Genomic DNA, 7,903 nt, shown 5'->3' on the forward strand with positions numbered 1-7,903 from the left:
CGGCCATTTACAGCTTTTCACCAATGTTGTTGCCAAAGAAGAGGAGGATGTGCGCATTTAGCAGTTCATGCTGATACGTCTACTCAATGTGAGTTTCAAAATCTTCACCAAGGTTGGCATGAATAGGTTGACATGGATCGCCCATTCGGTGGTGCAACCAACTCATATTGATTTTATGCCAGGGAGACACATCCTAGAAGAGGTTGTTGTCTTACATGAAACTCTACACGAAATTCATTCGAAGAAACTGGACAGGGTTATCTTCAAAGTGGATTTGGAGAAAGCGTGTGATAAGGTCAAATGGCTCTTCCTCTAGCAGGCCTTATGCATGAAGGGGTTCTATGAGGCCTGGAGGAAACAGGTGGAGTCCTTCATTCCAACAGGTAGTGTTGGGATTAAGGTGAATGATGACATAGGTCATTATTTCCAAATGCATAAGGGCTTAAGATAGGGAGACCCGATGTCTCCTGTTCTATTCAACATAGTAGCGGATATGTTGGCAATTTTTACCGGTCGGGCTAAAGAGAATAGCCAAGTAGGAGGACTAGTTCCACATCTTGTGGATGGGGGTGTCCATACTACAATACGCGCATGACACAATTATTTTCATGGAACATGACTCGCAAAAGCTAGAAATACACTAGTAGAAAACAGGGCTTTGGTTCGGCCAAAAAAGAGCATTAATCCCGGTTGCATTGCGAACCGGGACTAATGTGAGCATTAGTCCCGATTTGAGCGGTTAGGGCACGGTACATGCATTAGTCCCGGCTCAAATGGGACCTATAGTCCCGGTTGGTGCCACGAACCGAGACTAAAGGGTGCAATGCCCATTAGTACCGGTTCGTGGCACGAACCAGTACTAAAGGTTAGACCTTTAGTCCCGGTTCGAGCCACCAACCGGGACAAATGGGGTTGAGGCACCTTTAGTACCGGTGCAATTTTCAAATTCTACACCCCCCCCCCCCCGTCTATCGCCTTTTCAGTTTTGTAAAAAGCAAAAGAAAATGATAAAAACTTCAAAAGTTAAAATGCTTCGAGATGTAGTTATGTTACTACATCTACTAGTTAGGAAAATTTAAAAACTTAAATTTGGACATGTTTTGCAAAAAGTGTAGGGAAAATGTAAAACGGCTATAACTTTTGCATACGATGTCAGAAAAAAACGTATGTTCAGCACGAAAATCCGCATCCGATTTTGACAGCCTACGGCCTGTTTGCAAATTTTTAGAATCCTCAAATTCTAAAAGGAAAAAAAGTTATGCTCAAATTTTAGTTTTTTTTGAATTTTCGTTAAATCTGTTCAAACTACTTATTCAAGAAGTATTAGTGTTACTAAATAATTATTCAAGAATATTAGTGTTACTAAATAATTATTTCAGTTTTTTTGAATTTGGTCAAATCTGGTCAAACTGAGGTCAAATAATGGTCAAACTACTTATTCAAGAAATATTAATGTTACTAAATAATTATTGTTTTTTAGAACGATAGTTTCAAACTCAAACAGTGAAATGTGTGACTTCATGCTCAAGCTAAACTCCTGAGAGTTAATAGGATTGACATCTTACTATTGTGAGGAAAACAACAAGTGCAGACTTGGAAGCGAGGGAGAATAGAACCCGGAAGTTAAGCGTGCTCAGGCTGGGGTAGTGAGAGGATGGGTGAGCATCCGGGAAGTTAGATGATTTGGAATGATGAGGGGTGATTAAAGATTAGAGGTTAAATGGAGCAGTGATGAGGGGTGATTAGAGATTAGAGGTTAAAATAATTCAGAAATTTGAAAATTCGGGAAATTTAAAAAAAAATCATAAATTTTCCTTTAGTACTGGTTGGTGTTACCAACCGGGACTAAAGGTGGACCTCCACGCAGCGGCCACGTGGAGGGCCTTTAGTCTCGGTTCGTACAAGAACCGGGACTAAAGGGGGAGGCCTTTAGTTGTTGGGGAACGTAGTAATTTCAAAAAAAATTCTACACACACGCAATATCATGGTGATGCATAGCAACAAGAGGGAAGAGTGTTGTCTACGTACCCTCGTAGACCGGAAACGGATGCGTTGACACAACGGAGAGGAAGTAGTCGTACGTCTTCCCGATCCGACCGATCCAAGTACCGAACGTACAACACCTCCGAGTTCTGCACACGTTCAACTCGGTGACGCCCCTCGAGCTCCGATCCAGCCGAGTGTTGAGGGAGAGTTTTGTCAGCACGACGGCTGATGACGGTGATGATGTTATACCAACGCAGGGCTTCGCCTAAGCACCGCTGCAATATGACCGAGGTGGAATATGGTGGAAGGGGGCACCGCACACGGCTAAGGAACGATCACGAAGATCAACTTGTGTGTCATGGGGTGCCCCCTGCCCCCGTATATAAAGGAGGGAGGGGGGAGGTGCGGCCGGCCCCTAGGGGTGCGCCTGGAGGAGTCCTACTCCCACCGGGAGTAGGACTCCCCCTTCTTGCCTTGTTGTAGAAGGAAAGGGGAAGGGGGAAAAGGAAAGGGGGGCGCCGCCCCCCCCTTCCTTGTCCTATTCGAACTAGGGGGGCGGCCTGCCTTGGCCAGCCCTCCTCTTCTCCCTTAGGGCCCATGTAGGCTCATTAACCCCCCCGGGGGGGGGGGGGGTTCCGGTAACCCCCCGATACTCTGGTAAAATCCCGATTTCACCCGGAAAGATTCCGATATCCAAATATAGGCTTCCAATATATCAATCTTTATGTCTCGACCATTTCGAGACTCCTCGTCATGTTCGTGATCACATCCGGGACTCCGAACAACCTTCAGTACATCAAAACACAAAAACCCTAATTACGATCGTCACCGAACTTTAAGCGTGCGGACCCTACGGGTTCGAGAACTATGTAGACATGACCGAGACACGTCTCCGGTCAATAACCAATAGCGGAACCTGGATGCTCATATTGGTTCCTACATATTCTACGAAGATCTTTATCGGTCAAACCGCATAACAACATACGTTGTTCCCTTTGTCATCGGTATGTTGCTTGCCCGAGATTCGATCGTCGGTATTCCAATACCTAGTTCAATCTCGTTACCGGCAAGTCTCTTTACTCGTTCCGTAATACATCATTCCACAACTAACTCATTAGTTGCAATGCTTGCAAGGTTTAAGTGATGTGCATTACCGAGTGGGCCCAGAGATACCTCTCCGACAATCGGAGTGGCAAATCCTAATCTCGAAATACGCCAACCCAACAAGTACCTTCGGAGACACGTGTAGAGCACATTTATAATCACCCAGTTACGTTGTGACGCTTGGTAGCACACAAAGTGTTCCTCCGGTAAACGGGAGTTGCATAATCTCATAGTCATAGGAACATGTCTAAGTTATGAAGAAAGCAATACCAACAAACTAAACGATCAAGTGCTATGCTAACGGAATGGGTCAAGTCAATCACATCATTCTCCTAATGATGTGATCCCATTAATCACATGACAACTCGTGTCTATGGTTAAGAAACATAACCATCTTTGATCAACGAGCTAGTCAAGTAGAGGCATACTAATGACACTCTGTTTGTCTATGTATTCACACATGTATTATGTTTCCGGTTAATACAATTCTAGCATGAATAACAAACATTTATCATGATATAAGGAAATAAATAATAACTTTATTATTGCCTCTAGGGCATATTTCCTTCAGTCTCCCACTTGCACTAGAGTCAATAATGTAGTTCACATCACCATGTGATTTAATAACAATAGTTCACATCACCATGTGATTAACACCCATAGTTCACATCGACATGTGACCAACACCCAAAGGGTTTACTAGAGTCAATAATCTAGTTCACATCGCTATGTGATTAACACCCAAAGAGTACTAAGGTGTGATCATGTTTTGCTTGTGAGAGAAGTTTAGTCAACGGGTCTGCCACATTCAGATCCGTAAGTATTTTGCAAATTTCTATGTCAACAATGCTCTGCACTAAGCTACTCTAGCTAATTGCTCCCACTTTCAATATGTATCCAGATTGAGACTTTGAGTCATCTGGATCAGTGCCAAAACTTAAATCAACGTAACCTTTTACGACGAACCTTTTGTCACCTCCATAATCGAGAAACGTATCCTTATTCCACTAAGGATAATTTTGACCAATGTGCAGTGATCTACTCCTAGATCACTATTGTACTCCCTTGCCAAACTCAGGGCAGTGTATACAATAGGTCTGGTACACAACATGGCATACTTTATAGAACCTATGGCTGAGGCATAGGGAATGACTTTCATTCTCTCTCTATCTTCTGCCGTGGTCGGGTTTTGAGTCTTACTCAACTTCACACCTTTGTAACACAGGCAAGAACTCCTTTGACTGTTCCATTTTGAACTACTTCAAAATCTTGTCAAGGTATGTACTCATTGAAAAACTTATCAAGCGTCTTGATCTATCTATATAGATCTTGATGCTCAATATGTAAGCAGCTTCACCGAGGTCTTTCTTTGAAAAACTCCTTTCAAACATTCCTTTATGCTTTGCAGAATAAATCTACACTATCTCCGATCAACAATATGTCATACACATATACTTATCAGAAATGCTGTAGTGCTCCCACTCACTTTCTTGTAAATACAGGCTTCACCGCAAGTCTGTATAAAACTATATGATTTGATCAACTTATCAAAGCGTATATTCCAACTACGAGATGCTTGCACCAGTCCATAGATGGATCGCTGGATCTTGCATATTTTGTTAGCACCTTTAGCATTGACAAAACCTTCTGGTTGCATCATATACAACTCTTCTTTAATAAATCCATTGAGGAATGCAGTTTTGTTTATCAATTTGCCAGATTTCATAAAATGCGACAATTGCTAACATGATTCGGACAGACTTAAGCATAGATACGAGTGGGAAACTCTCATCGTAGTCAACACCTTGAACTTGTCGAAAACCTTTTTGCGACAATTCTAGCTTTGTAGATAGTAACACTACTATCAGCGTCCGTCTTCATCTTGAAGATCCATTTATTTTTTATTGCTTGCCGATCATCGGGCAAGTCAACCAAAGTCCATACTTTGTTCTCATACATGGATCCCATCTCAGATTTCATGGCCTCAAGCCATTTTGCGGAATCTGGGCTCATCATCGCTTCCTCATAGTTCGTAGGTTCGTCATGGTCAAGTAACATGACCTCCAGAACTGTATTACCGTACCACTCTGGTGCGGATTTCATTCTGGTTGACCTACGAGGTTCGGCAGTAACTTGATCTGAAGTTAAATGATCATCATCATTAGCTTCCTCACTAATTGGTGTAGGAGTCACAGGAACAGATTTTTGTGATGAACTACTTTCCAATAAGGGAGCAGGTATAGTTACCTCATCAAGTTCTACTTTCCTCCCACTCACTTCTTTCCAGAGAAACTCCTTCTCTAGAAAGGATCCATTCTTAGCAATGATTGTCTTGCCTTCGGATCTGTGCTAAAAGGTGTACCCAATAGTCTCCTCTGGGGATCCTATGAAGACACATTTCTCCGATTTGGGTTCGAGCTTATCAGGTTGAAGCTTTTTCACATAAGCATCGCAGCCCCAAACTTTCAGAAACGACAACTTTGGTTTCTTGCCAAACCACAGTTCATAAGGCGCTGTCTCAGTGGATTTTGATGGTGCCCTATTTAACGTGAATGCAGCTGTCTCTAATGCACAACCCCAAAACTTTAGTGGTAAATCGGTAAGAAACATCATAGATTGCACTATATCCAATAAAGTATGGTTATGACGTTCGGACACACCATTACACTGTGGTGTTCCAGGTGGCGTGAGTAGTGAAACTATTTCACATTGTTTTAACTGAAGGCCAAACTCGTAACTCAAATATTTTACTTCTGCGATCATATCGTAGAAACTTTTATTTTTGTTATGATGATTCTCCACTTCACTCTGAAATTCTTTGAACTTTTCAAATGTTTCAGACTTGTGTTTCATCAAGTAGATATACTCATATGTGCTCAAATCATCTGTGAAGATCAGAAAATAACGATACCTACCGTGAGCCTCAATATTCATTGGACCACATACATCAGTATGTATGATTTCCAACAAATATGTTGCTTGCTCCATTGTTCCGGAGAACGGAGTCTTAGTCATCTTGCCCATGAGGCATGGTTCGCAAGCATCAACTAATTCATAATCAAGTGATTCCAAAAGCCCATCAGCATGGATTTTCTTCATGCACTTTACACCAATATGACCTAAACGGCAGTGCCACAAATAAGTTGCACTATCATTATTAACTTTGCATCTTTTGGTTTCAATATTATGAATATGTGTATCACTACAATCAAGATCCAACGAACCATTTTCATTGGTTGTGTAACCATATAAGGTTTTATTCATTTAAACAGAACAACAATTTATTCTCTTACTTAAATGAATAACCGTATTGCAATAAATATGATCAAATCATATTCATGCTCAACGCAAACACCAAATAACACTTATTTAGGTTCAACACTAATCCCGAAAGTATAGGGAGTGTGCGATGATGATCATATCAATCTTGGAACCACTTCCAACACACATTGTCACTTCACCCTTAACTAGTCTCTGTTCATTCTGCAACTCCCATTTCGAGTTACTACTCTTAGCAACTGAACCAGTATCAAATACCGAGGGGTTGCTACGAACACTAGTAAAATACACATCAATAATCTATATATCAAAAATACCTTTGTTCACTTTGCCATCCTTCTTATCCGCCAAATACTTGGGGTAGTTCCGCTTCCAATGACCAGTCCCTTTGCGGTAGAAGCACTCGGTTTCAACCTTAGGTCCAGACTTGGGTTTTTCACTTGAGCAACAACTTGCTTGCCGTTCTTCTTGAAGTTCCTCTTTCTTCCCTTTGCCCCTTTACTTGAAACTAGTGGTTTTGTTTACCATCAACACTTGATGCTTTTCTTGATTTCTACCTTCGTCGATTTCAGCATCGCTAAGAGCTTGGGAATCGTTTCCGTTATCCCTTGCATATTATACTTCATCATGAAGTTCTACTAACTTGGTGATGGTGACTAGAGAATTCTGTCAATCACTATTTTATCTGGAAGATTAACTCCCACTTGATTCAAGCGATTGTAGTACCCAGACAATCTGAGCACATGCTCACTACTTGAGCTATTCTCCTCCATCTTTTAGCTATAGAACTTGTTGGATACTTCATATCTATCAACTCGGGTATTTGCTTGAAATATTAACTTCAACTCCTGGAACATCTCATATGTTCCATGACGTTCAAAACGTCTTTGAAGTCCCGATTCTAAGCCGTTAAGCATGCTGCACTAAATTATCAAGTAGTCATCATATTGAGCTAGCCAAACGTTCAGAACGCCTGCATCTGCTCTTGCAATAGGTCTGTCACCTAGCGGTGCATCAAGGACATAATTCTTCTGTGCAGCAATGAGGATAATCCTCAGATCACAGATCCAATCCGCATCATTGCTACTAACATTTTTCAACTTAGTTTTCTCTAGGAACATATAAAAATTAAACGGGGAGCAACATCGCGAGCTATTGATCTACAACATAGATATGCTAATACTACCAGGACTAAGTTCATGATAAATTGAAGTTCAATTAATCATATTACTTAAGAACTCCCACTTAGAAAGACATCCCTCTAATCTTCTAAGTGATCACGTGATCCAAATCAACTAAACCATAACCGATCATCACGTGAAATGGAGTAGCTTTCAATGGTGAACATCAATATGTTGATCATATCTACTATATGATTCACGCTCGACCTTTCGGTCTCAGTGTTCCGGCCTCTGCATATGCTAGGCTCGTCAAGTTTAACCTGAGTATTATGCGTGTGCAAAACTGGCTTGCACCTGTTGTAGATGGACGTAGAGCTTATCACACCCGATCATCACGTGGTGTCTGGGCACGA

The sequence above is a fragment of the Triticum aestivum genome, chromosome 7A, assembly GCF_018294505.1.
Source record: "Triticum aestivum cultivar Chinese Spring chromosome 7A, IWGSC CS RefSeq v2.1, whole genome shotgun sequence".
Classification (NCBI taxonomy): domain Eukaryota; kingdom Viridiplantae; phylum Streptophyta; class Magnoliopsida; order Poales; family Poaceae; genus Triticum; species Triticum aestivum.